This window comes from Bactrocera tryoni, unplaced genomic scaffold (genome assembly GCF_016617805.1).
Source record: "Bactrocera tryoni isolate S06 unplaced genomic scaffold, CSIRO_BtryS06_freeze2 scaffold_7, whole genome shotgun sequence".
In the NCBI taxonomy this organism is placed as follows: Eukaryota; Metazoa; Arthropoda; class Insecta; order Diptera; family Tephritidae; genus Bactrocera; species Bactrocera tryoni.
The window spans coordinates 17,875,062-17,901,984 of NW_024396366.1; positions in this window are offsets into that span (position 1 = coordinate 17,875,062).

Sequence of the window (26,923 nt, forward strand, 5' to 3'; positions counted from 1 at the left end):
TGTTTTAGTTTGTGAAATTTATAAGGTGACTTATTTTTTGGGCAAAGAGTATGTTAACTAATGTCATCGAGGTAATTTTGCAATTTACCTAGAGCCCAGACAATAGCTAACAATTTTCGCTCATTCGTTGCGTAGTGTGACCCGCTTTTCTTTAGCGTGCGTGAAATCATTGAAATGGGTCTGCCCTCTTGGAACAGGACTGCACCAATGCCATCTATGGGGGCGTCAGTAGTTAGATCAATCGGCTGCTTGAAATTCGGGTACATGAGTATGACATCTTCTGATGCCAGGGTATTTCTCAGTCTATCGAATGCATTACATTGAGTTTCGTCAAACTCAATTTAGACCTTTTTGGACATATGCTTTCTCACAGAACCATTTTCTTCTTTGAGAATGTTGGTTAAAGGCCTTGCTATTGCTGCGAAATCCTTAATAAAAACCCCTATAGTAACTAGCTAAACCAAGAAACGACCGCAGGCTGAATAGAATTTTCGGCTCAGCATACTCTTGTAATGCTCTGAGCTTTTCAGGGTCAGTTTTAGCCCCTTTTTGGGTTACTAGAAAGCCCAAGAATTCGACGCTCTCTTTAAAGAACTTAGTTTTTTTTTGCGCTACTCTCATGTTTGCATCGGCCTAGCATTTTAAGACCGTATCAATATGTTGCACATGGTCAGTTTCGTTTATTGAAAAGATTATTACGTCATCTACATAAACATAACATATCTTTCCTATGTGCTCTCTCAAGATGTCATCGATGGCTCTTCCATAATTTTTCAAAACAAAAGACAGACGGCAAAATTCATATTTCCCTCCATTCACTGCGAATGAAGGTTTTTCGCGGTCTTATTCCGTTAGATAAATTTGGTGATAACCGGATTTTAAATCTAGAGTCGTATACAATTTCGCCTTACCTAGGTTCGCTATGATCATTGGGATACTTGGCATTGGGTATCGATCGGCCTATACCGTTCATTTAGCTTCCTAAAGTCGATTACTAACTATTTTTTCGGTTTGCTGAGCTGTTGTATGGTGATTGGATGGTCTAATGGTACCATCTTTAAGTAACTGTTTGATTTCGTTGTTTACAAAATCTGAAACTCCCACAGGGTAAGGGTATAGTTTGGAGTATATGGGCTCGCTGTCTATAGTGCGGATTGTTGGAATAACTGAGGTATTGAATGACAACGCCGAAAATACTTTTATTCTTTTCAGTATCATGCTTGTGTATTCCTTTTTGATGGATATAGGCACTATTATGTAATCCACATCTGTGAAGTTTACACTTTCACAGTAATGATACTGCAATTGCTCGGATTTTTCATTGTAATTAATAGTGTTGTTACGTAAGTTCAACGAAACTTCTCCTTGCGTTAACAAGTCGAATACTATAATTGCATCAAATGAGTAAAGTGTGTCTAGCACGAAGAATGGGGAGATTTGGCCAAAAATTTTCATAAGGCACTTACTAGTTACTTTTCTCGAACCATGTATCGAGCTTACGCACAGTGTATCGTTTAATACAAGCTAGGGGGACAAACATATTTTAGTTTGAAATTTAATTATTTTGGTCGTGTTGATTAATTATCTTAAGTTTCATTGAAAAAATTAATATATTTTTTTTTAGATTTACGTATAGAAAACAAAAAATTGTATAAAAAATATATTTAATTATTTTTTTTTTTAATATCAGAACATACAATAACATTTATTTGAGCGTAGAAAAAATTACAATAACAATAATAGGTGTGTTCGTAGAAAACCCCTTTAGTAGTCAGCGCGTTTTTCATTGGTTGAAATGCATAGAAATCTGTTTGTAATAACATTTCAACTAATGAGAAACGCGCTGACTAATAAAGGGGTTTTCTACGAACAGACCTAATATTAACAATAACATAAAAATAACACACAACAACAAAATGTTTAATACTACTACATCATTACTCATTAAATGACTCATCATGACTGTTAAATTCATCTGAATCAGATACTAGTTTATCGTCATGGTCGCATGTTACCTGACGTGGTACTTTTGATGGTATTGAAGGCAGGACAATTAAACTTAGAACTTCCATTATCTGTTCTCTTTTTGGGAACTTCTCTAAGTGAGTTGATTAACGGATCGGATGTTATTAAAAGCATATGTAGTAAATCTATATTCATGGCTATACGTGACTGCTTTCTGGTGTGGTGTTCGCGAAATCTACGGCAGTTCTTATAACGGGCCTCTTGAGATTCCTCCGAGAGTTGCCCGATTGGAAGAATACAAGTTCTAATTACCTGCGTACTATGTACCAGGATTTTTTGCCCGGTGACTGGCATATAGTACCACGAATATAAATTAAGATAAAGGGTTCTAGTTTTGGAACAAAGATTTTCTAATTTATTGCAATTAATATCGTAGCCGGAGGATAGCGTCCTCAATAAAATGCTAAAATTTTTAATTAGATTAATATCCAATCCGGTAATCTCCCAACTCAGTTCCGGATTCATAAAGAACCTGCGGGCTGTATTTCCATCATTAGAGTTCCCATATCCAGGTTTCAATGTGTCTACTATAACTCCCATCTGGTTTTTAAACTTTTGCCTTACTTCTTTCGAACGCTGTTTTACACTAGCCTTTTCTATATCGCCTTTGGTTTGCCACTTTTTTATATCCAAATGATAACAAATGTGTAACATGCATTCAAAGGAGCGAATCCAGGCGTGCAAAGTAGACAAACCGAAACTGTAATGTTCTTTTTTAACCACTACGTCTTTTAATTCACCATTCATCAGTTTGGGAGTAGCACCATAGATGTAACATTTTTGTGAAAAAAGTGTAAGAGTCAAAGCATTATATACTTTTCCGTCTGCCATTGCAAGTAAAAGATTATGTTTTACTGGAATTTGAGAACCGCGATTATCACAAAGTTTGGAAGAAGTTGAGATACTTCTTCCAAAATCTTGTTAGTTTCTGATGTAGTAAAATCAGTTGTTTCTTTTAAAAAAATCAGCTTAGTTGGGCGACAATAAAGTGTGGACGAAGGCCGCGGATTTTGCCATAAAGTATTTTGTCTGGCATCGTCACTAAATCTCAATGGAACAATAGCAAAAACAAACAGATACTCATCAGTAGCAGCGCAGTTCTCGAATTTCTGTTTATAAGCGCTAAGGCCGGAGCTCCCGTCACATCCCCATTTGATGATTAGTGTGAATGACGAATTAGAAGATATAGTTTCTTTGAAAACAAAATGGCTTGAAGTTTAATTTCGGCGCGCGTTTCTGCTATCAAGATATGCTCATCTGCAGGGTAACACAAATTTTTAAACTTACGTAAACTAAAATAGGATGGAAAAACTATATGTACTGCCTTCAATGACCATTTTCGCGTCTGTTTATACGAGTAACTTGTGTACTTAGAATCCACATAATAAGCTAATGCCTCATCACTTGTCAATTGCATGCCTTCGCATGAAGTATTACTAGATTTCTTATTTTCTGTAGATTTCAAACTTTCTCTAATCGAAGGAGCTATGTATGTTTCTATTACCCTCCAAGCGATTTGCTACTTCAGCGGCTACGGTCAACTCGGTGGCACTTCGCGATTCTAGTAAGTCTTCAACTCTCAGTGTTTTCATTTTAAAAGACGACTCTTCGAAAAATTTTTTTGGTCTACCTTGAGGTCGATTGCTTCCAGTTAATGAGGTAGGACAGGGATGTTCCATTCGTAGGTTAAATTGTAAATCTGCTCCTTCTAACCAACTGCGATTTTTGTTTATAAAACGTTCAATCATCATATTGGCTTCAGTCCATTTTTTGGAAAATTTTGACGAAACACTCGAAATTTTAAACCGTATATCCCTCTGTGTATCAGGCGTTACATCTTTACCACTAAATTTTTTCAAAACATAATCCACTATCCGGGAATTTCGTTATACTTTATATTTTCGCCATTCTTCAAATAACTCCATTTTTGATATGAAGCATAATATGGATCTGGAAAAAAAATAATTAAAAATTATTGGGGATCGATGTGGTACTTGATCAAAGGTCATTATATAGCTTAAGGTTGGCCCCGCCTCAATAGACGTAGCGAAGTTTTATCTGCGTATGAGCCATCTGCCGGGCCATTATTGCATTGAAATTAAGTACTGTGTTGAGAGACACTAGCACTGCCCTAGCTGTACCTCTTACTTTATTTCTGATGATTGTTGCCGCTTGGTAAGGCTTGCTGCCGTTAAATGGTTTAAACAGCTCGTACGCGTCTACGGCCGATTGCCTCCATGCCACGTACTCTTCAGACCCCCCGCTAAACACGGGAACTGACTTAATTATATCGAGAGGAATATCGCACCTGATTTCTGGATTTACTCATATTCATTGATAAACTTCCACTTGTGGCACTTGAACGCACAAATTGTTAACTTTTGCGCTCATATCATTAAGCTATGCCTGGAATCTTTGTTCTTGCTGCGCCAATGCTTGGCTGACAGCCATCTGCACTAGCTCTTCCACTTGATTAATATTTATGTCGCTTTGTGTGTGGCTATCGCTAGCTTCTACGTTCACCTAATAGTTGATTTCCTCTGTGTTCTAATCTGTTTTATTATCTAATTCTACTTCAATATTTTCAATTGGTTCTAAGCAGCTCATATGCGCTGTTATATTACACCGAAATTTTTCTATTGTCGCGAAATATATATGAGCCGCTTAAGTATGAAGCACGTATGTAAATAGTTTATGTTATATTCTTTATATCGTCACCTGAAATGCAAAATAACGTATCATCAAAATATTCAAAATTGATTTTTTTACTAATTACGATTCACCGGTTGGTGGGATGCCTGAAGGTATGCGCTCCCAAGTGATTAAGTCTTGACCTCCCTAACGCAAGATAGCCAAGAAGGAAGTGTTGAGTTGTTTCCACCTAATCTTCTTCCATGCAGCTTCTGCAGATGGCGTCTGGTAGGATTTCCAGCCTTACTGCGTGGAAGCCCATAGGATAATGGGAAAAGGCAAAGGCTGTCTTACTGAGGGCAAAGAGATCACTAGATTTCATGTGAACGATGTTGGAACAAAAGACTTTTTCGACAGCGTGTGTAAAAATTGTGACCCAGCAGTAATAGAATAGGATACGGGAGCACAGATCCGCTCCCATTCTACCGATAGCGGTTCTAGGGTTCCTCTTCTTGCTAGCTCATGTTTCCTGCAATTCCGCTGTGGTCTGGCACTCATATCATTCTTATCACAAAGACACTCGATGCTATTGATAGCACGGTTATGTCTTCGATCAGCTCTGACTTCTCTCATTGTAAATGAGTTCAGGGCTGGAATCGCTGCCCTGCTACCTGAGTCGATGGTCAAGCCTATGAAGGAGGCTGCACTCCGGGGTAGTAAATCTACTGTTACTTTAATGGCTCCAATCTCGGCCTGGAAGACATTGCAATACTTAGGAAGTTGGAGAAACTGGAGTTGATAAAGAGCTCCTGATAGTAGACCCCTCCACCTTTAACCCAACCGTGAAGAAGCTCACTGTCCCTTTTCTCCAACAGCTTCTTCCCACCCACAACTCCCTCGGTATATGGGTAGAGAAAGAGCCGCCAGAGTTCGGTTTAGCGACTCCATGATTCAAGTTATCACACCCGGCGGTTTTAGGAATTCAGCAGCCTATTCTTTTGCAAAGTTTAACAATAACTAAGAAGAAGTGGCAACATCTGCAGGACCTAGAAGCTTTAATTCCAGCAGACTGTTATACTTTTATGATAATATACCTTTTGAATAATTATTTATTTAATAAATAATAATTAAACATTATCCTAATTTTTTAGCTTGAAATATTAAAATTTTTTCTAGTACTTATAATAAAAATAACACGAAATATGAAAAACTTTCAACTGTTTTTATTTATAATTAAAAAAAGTATTAATATTCAAATTTTTAATTTTTATACAAATTTAGATTGATCATACGTTACTTTGTTTCATTTGTTTCAGAAATTAAAATTCAAAATAACGTAAGACACCTACTATAAAATTTGCTTAATTTTTTCTTCATTTCTTTTCTAAAATATACTTATAGTTTCATGTTAATTCAGATTTGAAAATTTTGTTTCAATATCTCAAGTTGTTTTCTTTTTATACGCTTTTTTGCTTCTCCTGTGAACCTACGAAAAGTGTTGTTACGTTATTTTGCATTTCAGGTGACGATATACTTTTTAGAATAACTTGATATAAACATATCACGCAGTGGTTTTGTTACAATTTTAGTATGATTTGAAAAAAATTGTAATGAACTTACATATTGCAAGACATTCCTAATGTAAGAGCGTAGATTATCGTTCGTTGGCCGCCAATTATGTTGTTTCCTCGGACGATTATGTTATTGTCCTTTCACGGTCAATAAGAATGCAATTTTGTAACGAAATTGTGTTGTGTCCTCTGACGATTATGTTATTGTCCCTTCAGAGTCAAATAAGAAGGCAATGTTGTAACGACGAGGCCGGAGCAAGTATGTTTATTATAGATGAAATACAAACTGAACTTAATATTGAACTCTAAAAATATTATTGAACCTAAAATCATAAGTGTGCGTTACTATATCCGGCAAGCAAAATCAGCATACGCCAACACAGTCGCTTGCGACATAGGCAAGTGTCGGGTTACCGCTGCTGGCCGCAGTGGCTGGGCAACGAACTTATACGTCAGCAGAATGTTACAATGTAACCGTCCGGTCAATGACCAAACTTTCACCATTCGTTCAATGACCGGGTACCCGGGTACACAGGTGGAGCAGATGTAGTAGTCGTTAGTATACTGAATAAAATTTTTTTTTCTGTGTAAGTTGGCTACATGGCATAGGAAATAACTATATATGGGGACATAGTCTATAGTTCTCGTAGAAATAACGAAAACGGAGTGCCAAGATCAATGGATATTTAGGTGCCTAAGACGTCCCTCTCCCCTTTCCATTTCGGACGAAAAGAAAGAAAGTGTTCAGTTGGAATTCTACAAGCGTAGTGAACAGCATAGAAAGTATACAGAGATAAGTGAAAAAGAATATTCAAAAAAAATATGGAAATCGAAAGATGGTCGTGAGAAAAATGTTGGTGAACGAGTTGTTAAGGACTTGGTGGCACCATACAAAGGATCCGGTAGAAACATTACAATGGATAATTTCTTCACAACTCTTCCACTAGCAAAATGTTTACTATCTTGGAACTTGACGATTGTTGGTACTTTGAAGAAAAATAAAGCATACATTCCACCAGCAGTGGCTGTTTCAAAAACTCGAGAAGAATTATCCACTGTGTTTGGCTTTGATGGAAAAGTGGCCCATGTATTTACATACATATGTGTCAAAAAACAAGGTAGTAATTATGCTATCATCAATACATCACGAAGAAAAAATTAGTGATAGTGAAAAGAAAAAACCCGAAATCATCGAGTCTTATAACTGGTCTAAAGCTGGAGTAGACACGATGGATAAAATGCTTGGTAGATATACTACAAAAAGGTCAACTCAACGATTTTTTTACAATATTCTCGATATTGGCTGCCTTGCAGCATATATTCTGTAATATGAGAATAATAAAAGGCTTGTTCAAAAATCGTATGAACGACGCTTATTTTATCGGCAATTGGGCAGAGAGCTGTGTACTCCATTCGTTGAAAATCGTGCGAATAATGCACAAATTATGAGGCATTTCTCAACGAAAGTGGCGATTGAATCTCTTCTTGGTCGAGCTGTCAATCCAAATGCGCAGCCAACATAATATTTATCATTGAGACCTCAGAAGCAGCGCGATTCAACTGGAAGGAAATGCTATGAATGTCTCCAAAGTGAATTCAAAAAACGTCGCAAAACTAGAAAAATATGTTCAGTATGTGAGAAACCTATTTGTGATGAACACTGTATTGCAACCACGACATGTAAAGGATGCACAGACTAATTTAATATACTTTAATTCTTGTATAGCACTGTATCATAATAAATAAAACAATATAAATAAACAAATAGTACAAAAAATTATAAAATAAATAAAAACGGAGTGATTTTGTTCTTACTAACTATTTTTGTTATTGTTTATAATAAGAATTATTGTTAAAATACAAGAAATTGTAAACTATATTGTCTATTATTAATTTAAAAATATAATTATCTGAATACTTTGATAAATAATCTCTTAAGTGTGTGTAAACCTGTCATTTCTATAAATAAATCCCAGCTCAGACGTCTTACATATTTTGAATACACTACAAAGTCATATACTATACTTTGGATAGGTGATTTCAACTCATGGAGACCGATTTGGGGTTCTGCTCTATACAAAAAGTGAAGATGCCATATTATGCAGTAATCTCATAGTTTTAAACAATGGCAGCCCTACACAATTCTCCACCTATCAATCCACCAATATTTTTCCTTAATGTTCTCGGAAGGTCCTTTGTGGATTTCATGGCAGTACTAGAACTAGAAAATCTTAGATCACTGTTAATGATTAAATCGAACGCAGGACTAAGACACGTCTGTTTATTACGGCAATCCAAAGTAGAAGAGATCTTTACAACGATAGTAATACAATAGTTAAACGGTTGTAAACGTAAGCACAGTTTTTGTACTGCCCGGGTGCACACGCCATTAGAAGTCATCAACGTTGCGTTTCGAACAAGGCCATCACTGCCAGGATGTACCTCTGTTACACGACCCAGTCGCCAATGTGTTGGGGGGAGGTTTTCATGTCTGACTAGGACAATATCTCCCAGCTGAATATTTTCGGTACGTCTGGGCCACTTACTTACTGATTGTAGAGTCGCCAAATACTCTTCACTCCTGCCAGAACTGTTGATGGATTCGTCGTAACCACTGCCAGTGCTTTAGTTGGTTAGATGAGGAAGTCTCCAGGTGTTAGCGCATATTTGTCTTCAGGGTCATCAGTCAGCGGTATAAGTGGACGCGAATTCAAATAAGCTTCAATTCGTGTCGCTAGTGTTTGTAATTGCGAATGCCACATCGCCTGATTACCGATGACACGAACCAAATGTCAACTCACGGACTTCACGGCAGCTTCCCACAATCCACCTTGATTGGGGGCACTTGAGGTTATAAAGTGCCAACTCGTCCCAACGTTGGCGAAATATTGTTGATTCTGTTCACTGTGCCAAGCGGCTAGGTCTTCTTTCATCATCCGATTGGCTCCGACGAAAGTTGTAGCGTTGTCGCTATATAAGTCACGACTCAAACCGCGTCGACTATCAAAACGCGTGAAAGCGTCTATAAACGCCTTTGATGACAAGTCATCCACCAACTCGATGTAGACAGCTTTAGTAGCCATACATATCAAAGCTGACAAATAAGTTTTCACTGAACTGCGAGATCTTTTAGTGCCAATGCGGAGTGAAAAAGGACCGCAGTAATCTACACCCGACACCAGAAATGGGCGAGATACGCTGACCCGATGTCGTGGTAATGAGGCCATCTGTTGAGTAATGGTAACTCCCCGATGTCTTCTGCAAATCACACATTTGTGTACCAAACTGCGGACAACTTGCCTTCCATGAAGAATCCAATAGAGATAGCGTAGGGTCTGCAGCATCAGCTGTGTATCGCCATGAAGGGTGTCGATATGAGTTTGGTGAACAGACAGCCTAACTAAATCGCTAGCCTTCGGAAGTATAGTTGGATGACGATGTTCTTCTACCAATGCTGATCTATGAATGCGGCCGCCTACCCGGATGATACCATGATCATCTATGTAGGGTTTAAATGCTAGTAGTGGGCTGGAGGTTGATAAGTTGGTTGCTTCGCGTAAGCAACGTAAGTCCTGAGGAAGCGCGGACGATTGATCAATACGAATGAGCAGTTCAAGCGCGTTATCCCTCTCTGGGGTTGTAACAAGATGTTGTCGAAAATGGCGATACCTTGGTAACCAGCGCAGAACTATAGCTGTAGTTCTGATAAGTCGTTTGATGGAACTAAAACGCTGTGGAATATGTTGTCCATCTATACGTCGGGTGGTAAGCTGCAATCTAATTGAGGATGCGAAAGTTAAAACTCTTGACCTCTCTTCACTCTGCATAGTTATACGTTCGTCAGCTTGTAACTCCGGTGCCTGGTCAAATGGGGTTGGGTCAGCAACTCTGATTGAGTCACACTACGGCTGACGCAATCCGCTGGACTCAGCGCTGAACATACATAATGCCAAGCCATCGAGGTACACGAACCTTATCGAGAATACTTAAGTCATCGCGAAATTTAGACCAAATATGGCACAGATCTTTAGGTAGTGGAGTATCCCAAGATATACCCATAGACCAAAGAGTCTGTATAAATACCTTGCCCGATATAATGACTGGTGCCAAAGATCCAGTGGTGTCATACAATTGGGCTGCATCACTAAGAACTCGCCGCTTTGTCGGCTTTCATTATACTGCTTCAGTGATACCTTAAATAACAATTCGTCACTCACAGGGTCCCAGCGCAGCCCTAGAACTGTAGCCATAGGTAGGTGGATATTACATTCGTGTAGAGAAGAGGATTCTCCAATTTTCGCTAGAACGGCGGCTCTATTCGAATTCCACTTCCGAAGTCTAAAACAACCATTCGACAAAATCATGGATACATTCTTGGCTAAAGTGACTGTGTCTTCAGCGTTAGTACAGCTCGTAAGGAAATCGTCCACATAAAATGAAAAAATAATGGCAGAACGTGCCGATTCGGCTTGATGAAGGTCACCAACTACTCCATAATTATCGACAGCAGACTGTTGCAACTCTCGCACAGCGTTGTATGGGCTACATGCTATGCCATACGTGACCGTCGTAAACTGATATATTTTAACGTTCTCTTGGTCTTCCAGTGCTACTAAAACCTGGCGAAACATCTTTTCCGCGTCAGCGGTCAGAGCAATTGCGTATCTTGGTAATCGGAAAAGGATATCGTTCAAAGAATTCTAAATGGATGGACCTACACGCTGTATATCATTTAGAGAAACACCAATTGATGTTAGTGCTGAAGCATTAAAAACGACACGAAACTTGTCCAGCACGGCATGATGCGGGATGTAATATACACGATTGGAATCATTGTAGGTACCTAGAGCTTCCATGTGCCATAGCCCGATATACTCCTTCATGAAAGCGATGTATTTGTCACGTAATGGTGTATCGGAGGAGAGTCCACGTTTCATAACGATAGAATTGCCTTAAAGCGCAGCCATAAGAGTCGCCTAGGGGTGGTGCGTTAGCTTGCATTAGTAAACGCACCATGTAACGCCCTTCCAATGTTCGAGAATGAGTCGTTGAGAATATTTGATCACATTCATCATCAATAACCTCGTCGCCATCAGACCCTTCGTCGAGCTTTCAAAAGCTGCTTACAATCTTGTCCAAACGAGACTCTTCCTAAATTTTGGCGCTATATGAGCGCAAGCCTGAGCTATTTATTGAAGATGTTGATGCGGGCTCAAAAATAACCCAACCCAAACTCGTAAGTTGTGCATGTGGTTCGTTAGGACCACCATTCATCGTGTTTCCCTTCAAAATGAGACCCCAGACGTCAGCTCCTAGCAGAAGGTCAATGCTTCCCGGAGTACCGAAATGTGGGTCTGTCATTTGCAGCCCAGCCAAGTGTTTATTCTAATTTCCAAAGGTTTGTGCTGTTGAAAGCACCGATGTAATAGATTGAATGACGAAGGCATGGATTGCCACGGAAAATTGCGAATGAGTTGACTTGAGTGTTATTGCCACGACGCTCTTGGTGCGTGTACAGGATAATGCACCAATACCCTCGACCGCTACGTCATAACTGCTTGTATGAAGATTCAAAGGATTAGCAAAGCGTTCTGTAATGAAACTTACTTTTGACCCAGGACCGCACAAAATTCTTGCCTACCGTTTCTCCGAATTGTCCCCAGAAACATATGCACATGCTGTTGCAAGAAGTATGATCTGGTCACCCCGAACATTACATCCAATAACAGAATGGTGACGTCATAACGTAGGTTGAGCCGGCATTAAAGGTAGACCAGGCTGAGGTTTAGTAGTTGTAGTAGTTCCCACTCTCCTTGTGGTGAGTGGAGGAGGAGACCTTTGTGGCTCTCGACAAAAATGGTATTATGTCTGCGGCCACATTGACGGCATCCTCCAGATGGACACTGTTTAGACATATACCCTGACCTCAAGCAATTAAAGCATAAGCCTGTTTTCCTGAGGGCATCGAAAAGTTTCTCCGGTGGTAAGTCCAATAACGTTGGACAAAGCGTGACCTTATGAAGATTTTGACAATATCGGAATTTTGCTTCTTCTATTGAATGGTTGCATTTGACAGTACGCGCGCGTTGACAAACTTTGAGCCCTTTTCTCCAAGAACTTGAGTAGCTCCGATAAGCTTGACAATTCCGTTGGGGAGCAGTGCATGCACCATTCACGCTTTGTTGTAGGAGGGAGTTTTGATACCACAATAGGCACCGTTAATGCATCAGACTCTTGAACTGGCAAATTCATAACAGCTAACGAACGCAGAGAATCGCTAACCACATCCACAATATGCAAGAATGATTGCGCTGACTCCTCTGACGCTAACGAAAGATTTAGGAAACGTGCAACATGAATTTCAGCCAACTGTTTAGGGTTATCATATCGTTCCTTCAAAGCTGTCTACAGTTCTTCGTAACCTTCTGAATAAATACCACCAACTAATGGCACCGCTGAGCAGGGAACAGCTTGTCGCAGATTACCAAGTTTGTACGCGGTGGGCAATTCTCGGTTGTGCACCAAGGTCTTGAATGCGTCCTGGAACCAATTGTGTATCGCGCCATCAAATGATGGAATATGTAGCGGCTCCAATTTCAATTCGACCGACGAATTCATATTTCTCTCCGTAGGAGCGTACGCAAGCGCATCAGGCTGGAACATAACTCATTGTACATTTCTTCGGTGACGTCCCACCATGCTGAATGTACTTCCACCTCCTCCTCTTTCGCAAGACTCAGGAACTGGAGAAGATTGATTTCTGCCATGTTCAATCTACGCATGTAAAGTGCGGGTATGCTTTACAATTTACAATTACAACGAAGATTTTATCCGCAAATATCGCGTGAATCCTTTAGGATAGCGTGAAACTACTATACTGTAATCAAATTGGAAGGTGAATATTTAATTTATACTTCGCGTGTTTATCGAATGGGTAAATTTTTTTTCTGTAAGTTGGTAGTACTGTTAGTGACATCTATGCTAAATTTCAAGTCAAAATATTCTTTAGCATTTGAGATACGCATCGTTTTGTGAGGCTCTAAAAGTGAGTTATTCGGTTTTTACTATGTGTGAATTTATTGAACAAAGAAGTGCGATAATGCACCAACTCATACTGCATTGGTTGCTCGTGATCATTTCGCTACATTTTCAACTAATATCGTGCCGCAACCACCGCATTTGCCGATTTACCTTCGTGTATCTTTTAGCTATTCAGCAAATTGACATAACCACTCTGAGGACATAGTTTTGACTTAATTGAGGATATAAAAGCTGAATCGAAGAAGGCTCTGATAGCCATTACGACGGAGGATTTTTCCAAGTGCTATGATGACTGGAAAATTCGTTGGCATAAGTGTATTTCAGCGAAGGGGATTACTTTGAAGGGAATGAAATGGACAAAATTCACCTTTCAATTTGATCACAGTGGTATGTCATAGTGAACCTTTGTGGCTGAAAAAGAAAAACCTATAAGCCATATACTCCTAGCGACAATCTTAGCAATTTAGCGCTAAATTAAGAATCAAATATTTCTTCTGACGAGTTTCATGACGCAATATCCACCTCCAAAAGTGAAACTCCTGGTTTAGACAGAATTACATATGACATGCTAAGAAACATACCACAGGGCGTTAAAAATATAACAGTAAATCTTTACAATTAAATACGGTAGACGGTATATACCCTCAAAGATGGGAGATTGCTGAAGTCATTCCTATACCGAAACCTTTGGATAAAATAATCTCTAAACGATTGATGTGGTATAGAAGAATAGACTAATCACTCACAACCAAGTCGCTTTCCGAAAAAATCAAGGTAAAATAGACGCCCTTTTATACTTCAAGCAAAGTTCTAAAACATATAGCTAATTGAAAATTAGAACTGAAAATATGCAATCTACACAAAAATGTTCTTACTTATCGTAAATTTCGGGTTAAATTTCACAATCATTTTTCGCACTGTTTTCCGCTAGAAAATGGAGTTCCTCAAGGTTCCCCTTTATCTGTCGTCATATTTACTCGTATAATTGTATTTAATGGAATCAGCCAGATACTATCCAGTTACCCAGTCGGCCATTGTATGTATGCAGATGATATTCTGATATTTTCAAAACAACTTCATTTGAGTAACGTCAAACTAGCTTTTACGGTAATATTTAATAATGTATTCAATTGGTCTTTCACATCTGGCGCTAAGTTATCATTAGATAAATGTAATATTTTACATATCTGTCGTAAAAGAAACTGTAATAATATTAACAACATGCAGGCAGCGAGCGCTTTATCACATAGCAGTAGCAGAGCCTAAGAGCATTATAAACCTCCAGCACCAAAAGCATACTTGCTGAATCCGGAATGCCACGAAAGCTCTCTATACACTATACACCTTGTCCTAAAGTATTTCCATGAAATTGATATTCCCCTTACACTTAAGTCTTCGAAAATTGGCAAGCACTCACCATGGGTTCTACCCTCTTCCGTTACAGAAGGCAAATTAATGGAATACAGCTTCCACGAACGGCGTGGTATATAAACAACTCTTTATGCAACGCGAAAGAGTGCTTAATTCAGAAGGATGGAAATTCTTTTACACAGATGTGTCAAAAAGCTTCCACAACACGGCTATGCAGTGGTTTCGGAGAACTCGAAAATCATTAAATATCTATTACTTTTATCGCCATGCTCTCTCTTTACCGCTGGAGCATACGCCATAAAAGAAGCTATCTAATGGAACACGATCTGCAAAGGCAAATAAGTAATATGTACCGACAGTTTTACAAGAATCACAGACGCTCAAAATATATCCAACGGCAGCCCTCTAATCTGAGAAATTCGGGACAAATTAATTGATAGCCAAAGGAAAGTTAATCTACATTAGGATTTCAGGCTACTGTGACATTTCAGGTAACGAACTTCGCTGATCGAGAAAAAAACGCCACTCGTAATCCATGCATTTGCGTGAAAACTTATGAAAGCAACGACATTTTTCGATTTGTTAAGAACTACTCAAAGCTTAAAGCGAGAGCGGCATGACAGCATAACTGCTGTCGACTCATAAATTCCGTACATAGAAAATATCCTTCCGCATGCAGAATTCCGGAGATCAAAATGTTCACACGACTTCGCTTAAGACACTGCCGGCTATGCAACAGTTCAACAAACCATGTGGAACACATAATGAACTTCTGTCCTACGCTTTGTAACATACCACGAGATTTCCTATCTCTCGAAACTTTTCCAAGAACCAACAACTGTCAATGTAAAAAATATTTACACTTTCATCTCCAGAGCCCAATTAAAGCATCTTATTTAAAATCAACATAATATCATTATCACAGCTTTGTATACAATATATTCCACATATAATACAGCTTAAAACAATTCAATTTTCGCACATACTTCTAATCATAAGCATACGCATTGTAATTATTAGTTTTAGCATTTGAATGAATATATATATAATAAACTAGCGTTACCCGGCGCGCTTCTCTACGCAAAAAATTGATTGCTTAAAAGATGATTTCTTAACACAATAATGAAAAAGAAAAGCAATGTTCAATTTAATACAATTGTATACACAACATTTTTTGTTTTATTTTGTGGTGCATAAATAAACAAATTTTTCGTGGCTCCAACTCTCGAATGCAACGTACAGTTGACCGTGAGAAAAGCAAGCTTCCTCTAAATTAACTCCACACACCTGGAGCGTTTGCCCTTGAGCTTTGTTGACGGTCATAGCAAAAGATAGCCGAACAGGAAATTGAAGACGTTTAAATTCGAATGGCATGTCCGTTGGTATTAATGGGATGCGCGGTATTAGTACAATTTCACCTTTTGCTTTGCCAGTGAGAATTGTTGCTTGAATTAAATTTGGCATCAATTTCTTCACTGAAAGTCTTGTCCCATTACAAAGTTTCGGTGCATTAAGATTTCGAAGAAGTATAATCGATGAACCAACTTTCAACTTCAAATTATGCGGTGGCATGCCTGGTGGTTCCAAAGAATTTAAAAATTCAACCGGATAATTGACTGCGTCTTCATCATTCATAGCAGTATCAAAGGATTTATACATACGTTTCCGAATTACCTGACAATTTTTCCTGGATGTGGAAATTGATTTCATTGACATTGACATTTTTGGTGCTAAAATTGCACGTTCTCATAACCAATCATGGTTATTATAATTTTGAGCAATATTTGGAAAAACGCGATCAATGAGTTCTTCTTTTGATGATACAATTATTGAAAAATTATTCGGTAACGTGATAAACCCATTTTGATCACTTGCCATTTACATATTGTGGAGTATACGTTTGTACGAACGCACGCAATTCATTACGATCGAATTGCAGTTCGCATTGCAATTCTCGTTCAAATAAATCATGCATTGGACGATTTGGTGGAGTCAATCCTAATTGCCCTAATGCCTTATTTGCAATCGTAAGGCACAAATCTTCGATCATTATCAAGGCTTTTATACATTTCCAATGTCAGCAGCAATGCAGGATCATTGGAACAATGTCGAAGTCGAATCAAAATGTCTTCAGCCATGAAATCTTTGTATTTATTCCACAATTCCAGTGGATTTGATGGAAAACATGTTGATATTATGATCACAAATAACATACGAGTTTGAATTGGTGGAGAAACAATTGATGCATCACGAAGCGTAGCATCCCAATGCGTATCATCTTCCAGCAAATGCAAGTGTTGACATGCTTCACGGTATGTTGCGCACAATTGACCAGTAACAGTTCGTAAATGTTGGAATGATTGAGGTCCATGTACGTTCACCAACAAAATTCGCAAGTAAAAACATTCAACATTAGCTGGACTAACTGTAAAAAATGCGTCCCAAAGCATCTGTTCGAAAAATACCTGGATAACCATCAACAGGTGTGCCTTGTTTGCGATGTTGAAATTTTTTTGTTGATGCATTCCATGTGAAATAGTGAGACACTTCCGAATATAGCAAAGTCCTGGAAAATTCATCAGTTTCACATAACTGGAAATAAGCTGTCAGTGTAGTTACTGGTGGCTCTACTACTCTTTGTTCGCCTTTTGCAGCAGTGTAGTAAACACGTTGGTCGTTTTCAAGATGAACTGCCAAATGTACAACAACCGGATGTCTGTCATGAATTGGAAACGATAAAATACGCCATACAGCTTCATTCGTACTATTTGGTGTTGCAAAATTTCGTCATGTTTATTCTCAGGAGCCACTCCAAAAACAGCCATATTGCTGCCCTTATTCACATACTTGCAAATATATTTGATTGATTTTACAGAATTGCAATATTCTACATTGTTGTGAGCGTTGAACATTTTTGACAGCATCGGTGAGTACGGAACTATCCACCGGTTATCGATTTCAACATCTTGATTTTTAATTTTAATTACAGTTGATTTACCGTTGTCTTCTGTTGATCGTCGACGATATGTGATACTGATATCCATCATCTCCTGTAATTGTTTCAGCAATCAACTGCTTTTGGAAAACGTTTCGAACATTTCAGTATCATCAATCATACAAAGTAGATTTCGATTAATATCACCACAGAGACCGTGAATCATATTTTTCGTGACAACTTCGAATAATCCTGGCGATGGTTTGATCTGGAATTTCGGCCGATATGACGGTATCAATCATATCATGGGTTATTTTGTTTACGCACCAAATCAAAATATGTGCCTGAGGTAAACCTCTTTTTTGCCACTCTATGGTATACATAAAGCACCGCACTTCTCCAAATACACGGAGTTTGACAATCAGACCCATTAATTTTTTCAATTTTTGTTGGAATACACGGGCAGTTATGTCATGCCGATCTTTTGGCACCTGACCATCAAGTAAACAATCAGACACATCGACACACTTCGGGTTGCACGTAAATGTTATGAATAGATCCGGTCGTCCATAATTTCGTACATGTTCATGCATATGACGTGGGCTACCAACATATGATTATGGTAAAATTGTTAAACGGCCGACATCATTCACATTTACATCATTGATTATTGCGTCACGCAAATATATGTATTCCTCTGATCTTAATCGGGCTTGATTGTAACGGATGAAATTTAATCGCTCACTTTCAATTTTGGCGTACATATCGATGATATATTGATGCGAAAGTTGATTGCATCGCAAAATAAAATTTGTTTCTGAGGGCGAATCATCAATCGGTACGAATAAAAATTCATCGCACTGACTTTTTCTGTTGATTCTTGACCTGTATTGCAAAAATTAATTAGCGAATGAAAATGATTTATAAATCATATTTAGCACATTCACTGAAAAACTTTTGGATAATGGAAACATCAGAGCGAGCAAGATTCCGTACATTCACCTATTTTGATTGTTCCTAAGATGGGAACTAATGATGATGGCACATGTTGTCTATTAAAAAAAAATGGAATCACTATTGCAGATATGTTCCCATTACGTTTATACTATTTTATCAAATTTAGGGAAGTGAAGTTATTTTTCAACATTCGACTTAAAATTGGGTTTCCATCGACAACAATGGTAAACACGAGTTTCTAAGGATGCCGTTTGGTTTGAAAAATACTCCTGGAATATTCCAACGAGCAATGGCCAACATTTTAAGGAAAAGGAGTGTATTGGAAAACACATACGTAATACAACAAACATTTAGATGAGCAAAAAGTTCATTTAAAAATGGTAATTTTAAAAATGAAAACATCAGTAGAAAAATTAATATTTTATAAGGAAGAAGAGAGTTTTTGGGTTATACTGTGACAAGAAACATAAAATTAAAACAATTTTTGATTTTCCAAACCAAAAAAATAATACGACAACAGTTAAGCCTTTTAGGTTTAACAGGCTAACTATCGAAAATTTATTAAAGATTATGCAGCAATTGCAAAACCCTGTATAACATTATTATCTGGCAAAAATGGCCATGTTTCACACCACATGTCAAGGAAAATTGAAAAAAATTGGGTAAAGATGCAATTTCAGCAATTTCACAAAAACATTTAATAACCAATGCGTCAGTTATAGCAATAGGTGCAGTATTATTAAAAAATTATAAACTTATTACCTTTTATTTCTAAAACACTTGATAAAACTGGAGCAAAGTTTTGCCAGAAATGAAAAAGAACTTTATCTCATTGAATAAGTACCTTACACCTTTACTTAAACTTAAGAATTTATATCGATTACCAATCTGTATACGTATCACCAGGAAATCGCTATGTAAAAATGAAAAAGGGCGTGCAATAATCGGGAAGAACTCGCACCAAAAACATTTTACAAGTGTGGAAAAATCAACATAGTAGCAGATGCCTTATCAAAGACACTATTAAACAATTTAACTCACGATTCGTTAGACTTAGAAACTATACATTCTGCTTAAAGTTGTGATAATTGTTTAATACCAGAAACAATTTAAACAACAGATCTTGCTTTATAAAAATAAATTCACTATTCATGAACAACTAAAAGCTTTGTAAAAACTTGTCATTTATTATAATTGAATATGATACTTTCTCAAATTTACTAACTCAATTATAAGAAAAAATATCACTTTTAACAACAAGTTTTACTACACCTCTATTTAAATATATGATGCAAAGTCTCAAAATCGAAATATTATACCTGTAGTTCAACAAACGGGCAAGTTGGACGAGTATATTCAACCCTAATTGCGATAGCTTGATGTATAAAAGATGAATATTTGATACAAAGTGAACTGGAAACAATAATACGATTTGCACAACACTGTAATTTGACAATGCATTTAGTCACAAAATTCCAAATAGCAGATATATTTCACATAAAAGTTAATCATGAATTTTATCGTATACCCTTAAACAAGCTCAGACTAAAATGCTCAATTTCCATAACAAAGCGATAGAGGGACAAAAAATTCGATATCTTTGGAATAGTGTGAATGAACAAAAACTTTTTTGCTGTTTGTTATAGGTGAATATTTTCCGAGTTGTGTCACATACTTTTCAGCGTGAAGAACACCTAAAAAACTTCAATTGTTGAACAAAAAATTATGTAAAATATTATTATCTAAACAAATCGATCAGGAAATAAATATAGTTTAAAAAAACTAAAAAATATATATGAAAAATATGTCACAAAGCACTTATCGCTTTTTCTCACAATAATGCAGGAATTTTTCCTTCCATTATTATTGTTATGTTAGTTTATACAAGGAATTACTGCACTTTTTTAGTTTGATATGCTTTAAAAGTGTGTTTTTTAGTTTTTTTAAACTATATTTATTTTTAATTTTTTTAGTTTAATTTGAGAAACCTCAAATTTGTTAAAATATGAACTATGACATGTAGTATTGGTTAAGTAAATCGATAATTAGACAGCATTTAGTATCTACTAGTAACCTTTCATTGACTAATTGTTATATTTATTATTTGCGACCAAGTTCTATTGACGACTTTACGAATTATTATTTCTTAATCGAATCATTTCTTCTATTTAAAGCTTCACTGTTACATAGGGTTTTACCTGCCAACTTTGAACAGTCTAGTTCTTCAATTCGAATTCCGTCCAAAGATCTATAACGACTAAGTGCTACATAAGCTTGTCCAGCAGCAAACAGTCGAGAACCCAGATTAATTACTGCATGATCTACTGTACAACCTTGCATTTTATGAACGGTCGACGCCCACCTCAGTATTATTGGCAACATTCGTCTCTCAGCGATTCCATAGCTGTATTTTGCTGGAAATTGTATCGATATTGGCTTAATTATGTGTTCACCATCTGAGCCGAAACTAATACGTACTGACGGGATGTCATCTGCACATACTTGGCCCTTGCGAAAATTTGGCCAGATAATTTCTGTAGCAAACCCCATATTACCATTCACTAAACCTTTTGACACGTCAATATTCGACCTTAACATCACTTTGCTCCAACGAATATTTTTAATACATTAGGAAGACCTCATGTTTTATTGATATCATTCGGTCTTACAGTATTTAAGTCCTTATTATCTAAATTTCATGTAGCGTCAATGAGTTGGTCTTGTGCTTTAATCGTATAAATAACAGTCCTTTTATCTTGAAAGCTCTTCAGAACTTTTTCATTATGTATAACAACTTAGTCGTTAGTAGGGTAAATCCTTAAAGCTTTCTCAATTGAGAATTCTTCAGTGGTATCTGTTGACACTTTTTCAAGAAGAACTTCAAGATGCTTCGACGCCAACTTTCCAACTCTTAAAGCATTAAGCACATCTATAAATGTCGTATCTTCTTGTTGACGCATGTTTTGTTGGAGTTCAAACAGGTGGAATTGTCGCCACAAATGTGTAGCGGGTTTCATATGTTCTGTCTGTTGAAATACTTGATGTCCTCGGACAGGTGGTAACTGCATTAAATCACCAAAGAGTAAGACATTTATACCTCCAAAACAAGCGTCCTGTCTCTTTAGTTGGCGCAAACGACAGTCGATTATGCAAAGCATTTCGTAAGGCACCATAGAAACTTCGTCTATGAACAGAAACTCAACGTTTTGCCATAACTGGCGCATCCCTCTTAAATAATTTCCTGTAAGAAGTGGCATGTTAATGATGACGCCATCTTTTTGTACTGGTAGTTTCAACAGGCTGTGTAGTGTAGAACCTCCGACCAACCGTGCTGCAACTCCACTAAGAGCACCAACTTTCACGACCAATTTTCCATAACATCGGTTAACTTGGTTTTTCAATACATTAAAGAGAAATGTTTTTCCGGTGCCTGCTCCACCTGTGACGAAAATTTTCTCTCGTTTAATATCACCATTAAGTTGATTTTTAATACTCTCTGTAATGACAGTAAACAATTGTTTTTGATGAATATTCATAGCGTACTGTGCTCTTTGAAATTGATCATTGCTCATTTCTGTGTCCGGTATTTCTTCTTCTATAACTTCAAGATTTATAATCTCTGGCTGTTCCAAAATTTCAAATGCATGTATCTGATTGAATGCGTTTTCAAGCTGTTGATCACGCTCTCGAAATTGGCACATATACCTGCTCATTTCCTTCAAACGATTCTCTCGATGTAAAAACGCCTCTTTTGCATTATCGAAACCTTCAAGTAATTCAGTTTCCAAACGATAAGGCATATATTGAAGAAGTAAGCTATAGAAAAAGTTGTCGGGATCTGATATTGCTATAAAATATGGCACCCTAACTGCGGGAACCTTTCTCAAAACCATTTTGCTCTTATCTAATAGCGTAATGAGTGGACGACGTGTGTTACGAAATTCTTCATACACGTCGTGATCAACACTTTCCTCAGTCTTGCTTACTTTCTTCGGATAGAATGGTTCAAACAACATTGCAAACTCTGTAAGGCTCATGTTTACAAAATCGTAATCGGGAGATTGTAACGGACGTTTTTGATATCTTTCAAAGATATTACTATAATAACCAGTTGCGTGTACGTTTCTGTCGAATTGCAATACTCTGTAACGCTGTTCTGCCTTTCTTGTGTTCAGAAAAATGCAGCTTCGAGAACTGCCCCGTAATGGGATATGACAAAGTCCATATGCACATTCTGCAGCTTGTCGTTCATGAAGAGTCTTCATACATATGCTGAACAGTTTGCGTGAAAGATCAGTTTCTTCGCGTTGAATTTGCTGTATTGCCTGCGCAATTCCAGAATCTATATCTGCAGGTTCTGCTTTCGATAAGTACTTTGCTATATAGTACGCTATCGCTTCGTTTGATCCACATGGCTGAATATCCATGTTGCCTGCCCACAGCCTTAGCAACTCTGGGTGTAATTATTTACCCAAGCATTTTCCTTTCGACGCTTAAGTAAACAAATTCTACCTCCGTTACGAAGAAAATCATCTGAAGAATGTGACACAATTCGTATCTCGTCACATTCTTGGCGTGGAAAGTTGAATCGGCATTTTATAGAAGTATTATTTTTTGAACAAGTTTGTGTATGCCTATGAATTTGACATTTTTTAACTAATTCATGAAGCTCTGGGTCTTCTTCTTCTGGAGGGATTCTACATCAACAATTACGATCCACAAGAAGTTTCCCTTCCTCTGAGTCAAACGCGGGATGATTTTCGATCCAAATCATCATATGAAGGTGAGGACTGCCCCGATTCTGGAATTCAATGCGCCACCAATGATCCTTCACTTTTCCGCCAAACACATAATCATTATTTTTTATAAATTTAGAATTATAAAATTAGAGCATTTACTCTTAACATGAAATGTCGACTCAAAATTATTGGATACTTCTCGATAAATCTTTGGGTCTCATAAATATCGAGAGTACTGGGATCAACATCAGCCCTACCATCGGCTATTAACACAGCCTTTCTTAAACTACTATTAACTAACTATTATTGTAGACCAAATATAATAAGGAGTTAGCAATAAAGAAAATAGTAAAAACTATTAACGCATCACTACAATAACTCACTATTAATAAGCAGAAATATTCAATATTAAAGAACATATTTTTGACATAGAGAATATAGAAGCAGTACGCTGAAATCTACTTAATAAAGCGAATGCAAAAATTCACTTCGAAAATGGACTATTAATCCATAATGGGAAAAAGGAAAATAATTATTTTAAAAAGTTTAATGAAAAAGCTAATAGAAAAAATTAATATAAATATTAAAATTGTAGAACAAAAATGTTCTACTGCGCCACCTGAAAAAATTACCGAAAATATTATTTTATATAACTATTTTGCTTTAAATTTAAATAAATAGTTTAAAAAATCTGCAAGTGAATTTTGCAATTATTCAATGATAGCCATATTTCTGAATATGATATTCATTTACAAAGTAGTAATGAAAATAAAGAGGGAAATGAAAAAAGATAGTTGAATAAACTAAAATATAAAACTAATAAAGGGTTCAATAACATTTTTTCAAAAATAAATACAGAGTTGCCATTTCAACCAATTATAAGGGCTGAAATTTGTAAAACAAGAGACTCCCTTCTTTGGAGAGAGCAATATCCTTATCCATTGGCTGCAAACAATTTCGTTAAGGAATAACTGAAAAACTTTTGGATAATGGAAACATCAGAACAAGAGACTCCCTTCTTTGGAGAGAACAATATCCTTATCCATTGGCTGCAAACAATTTCGTTAAGGAATAACTGAAAAACTTTTGGATAATGGAAACATCAGAGCGAGCAAGATTCCGTACATTCACCTATTTTGATTGTTCCTAAGATGGGAACTAATGATGATGGCACATGTTGTCTATTAAAAAAAAATGGAATCACTATTGCAGATATGTTCCCATTACGTTTATACTATTTTATCAAATTTAGGGAAGTGAAGTTATTTTTCAACATTCGACTTAAAATTGGGTTTCCATCGACAACAATGGTAAACACGAGTTTCTAAGGATGCCGTTTGGTTTGAAAAAATACTCCTGGAATATTACCAACGAGCAATGGCCAACATTTTAAGGAAAAGGAGTGTATTGGAAAACACATACGTAATACAACAAACATTTAGATGAGCAAAAAGTTCATTTAAAAATGGTAATTTTAAAAATGAAAACATCAGTAGAAAAATTAATATTTTATAAGGAAGAAGAGAGTTTTTGGGTTATACTGTGACAAGAAACATAAAAAAATTAAAACAATTTTTGATTTTCCAAAACCAAAAATAATACGACAACAGTTAAGCCTTTTAGGTTTAACAGGCTACTATCGAAAATTTATTAAAGATTATGCAGCAATTGCAAAACCCTGTATAACATTATTATCTGGCAAAAATGGCCATGTTTCACACCACATGTCAAGGAAAATTGAAAAAAATTGGGTAAAGATGCAATTTCAGCAATTTCACAAAAACATTTAATAACCAATGCGTCAGTTATAGCAATAGGTGCAGTATTATTAAAAAATTATAAACTTATTACCTTTATTTCTAAAACACTTGATAAAACTGAGCAAAGTTTTGCCAGAAATGAAAAAGAACTTTATCTCATTGAATAAGTACCTTACACCTTTACTTAAACTTAAGAATTTATATCGATTACCAATCTGTATACGTATCACCAGGAAATCGCTATGTAAAAATGAAAAAAGGGCGTGCAATAATCGAAGAACTCGCACCAAAAACATTTTACAAGTGTGGAAAAATCAACATAGTAGCAGATGCCTTATCAAAGACACTATTAAACAATTTAACTCACGATTCGTTAGACTTAGAAACTATACATTCTGCTTAAAGTTGTGATAATTGTTTAATACCAGAAACAATTTAAACAACAGATCTTGCTTTATAAAAATAAATTCACTATTCATGAACAACTGTGCTTTGTAAAAACTCTGTCATTTATTATAATTGAATATGATACTTTCTCAAATTTACTAACTCAATTATAAGAAAAAAATATCACTTTTAACAACAAGTTTTACTACACCTCTATTTAAATATATGATGCAAAGTCTCAAAATCGAAATATTATACCTGTAGTTCAACAAACGGGCAAGTTGGACGAGTATATTCAACCTTTCTAATTGCGATAGCTTGATGTATAAAAGATGAATATTTGATACAAAGTGAACTGGAAACAATAATACGATTTGCAATAACACTGTAATTTGACAATGCATTTAGTCACAAAATTCCAAATAGCAGATATATTTCACATAAAAGTTAATCATGAATTTTATCGTATACCCTTAAACAAGCTCAGACTAAAATGCTCAATTTCCATAACAAAGCGATAGAGGGACAAAAAATTCGATATCTTTGGAATAGTGTGAATGAACAAAAACTTTTTTGCTGTTTGTTATAGGTGAATATTTTCCGCGTTGTGTCACATACTTTTCAGCGTGAAGAACACCTAAAAAACTTCAATTGTTGAACAAAAAATTATGTAAAATATTATTATCTAAACAAATCGATCAGGAAATAAATATAGTTTAAAAAAACTAAAAAATATATATGAAAAATATGTCACAAAGCACCCCACGCTTTTCTCACAATAATGCAGGAATTTTTCCTTCATTATTATTGTTATGTTAGTTTATACAAGGAATTATTTTTCACTTTTTAGTTTGATATGCTTTAAAAGTGTGTTTTTTAGTTTTTTTAAACTATATTTATTTTTAATTTTTTTAGTTTGATGTGAGAAACCTCAAATTTGTTAAAATATGAACTATGACATGTAGTATTGGTTAAGTAAATCGATAATTAGACAGCATTTAGTATCTACTAGTAACCTTTCATTGACTAATTGTTATATTATTTGCGACCAAGTTCTATTGACTACTTTACGAATTATTATTTCTTAATCGAATCATTTCTTCTAAAGCTTCACTGTTACAGGGGGTTTTACCTGCCAACTTTGAACAGTCTAGTTCTTCAATTCGAATTCCGTCCAAAGATCTACAACGACTAAGTGCTACATAAGTTTGTCCAGCAGCAAACAGTCGAGAACCCAGATAAATTACTGCATGATCTACTGTACAACCTTGCATCTTATGAACGGTCGACGCCCAACTCAGTATTATTAGCAACATTCGTCTCTCAGCGATTCCATAGCTGTATTTTGCTGGAAATTGTATCGATATTGGCTTAATTACGTGTTCACCATCTGAGCCGAAATTAATACGTACTTACGGGATGTCTTCTGCATATACTTGGTCCCTGCGAAAATTTGGCCAGATAATTTCTGTAACAAACCCCATATTACCATTCACTAAACCTTTT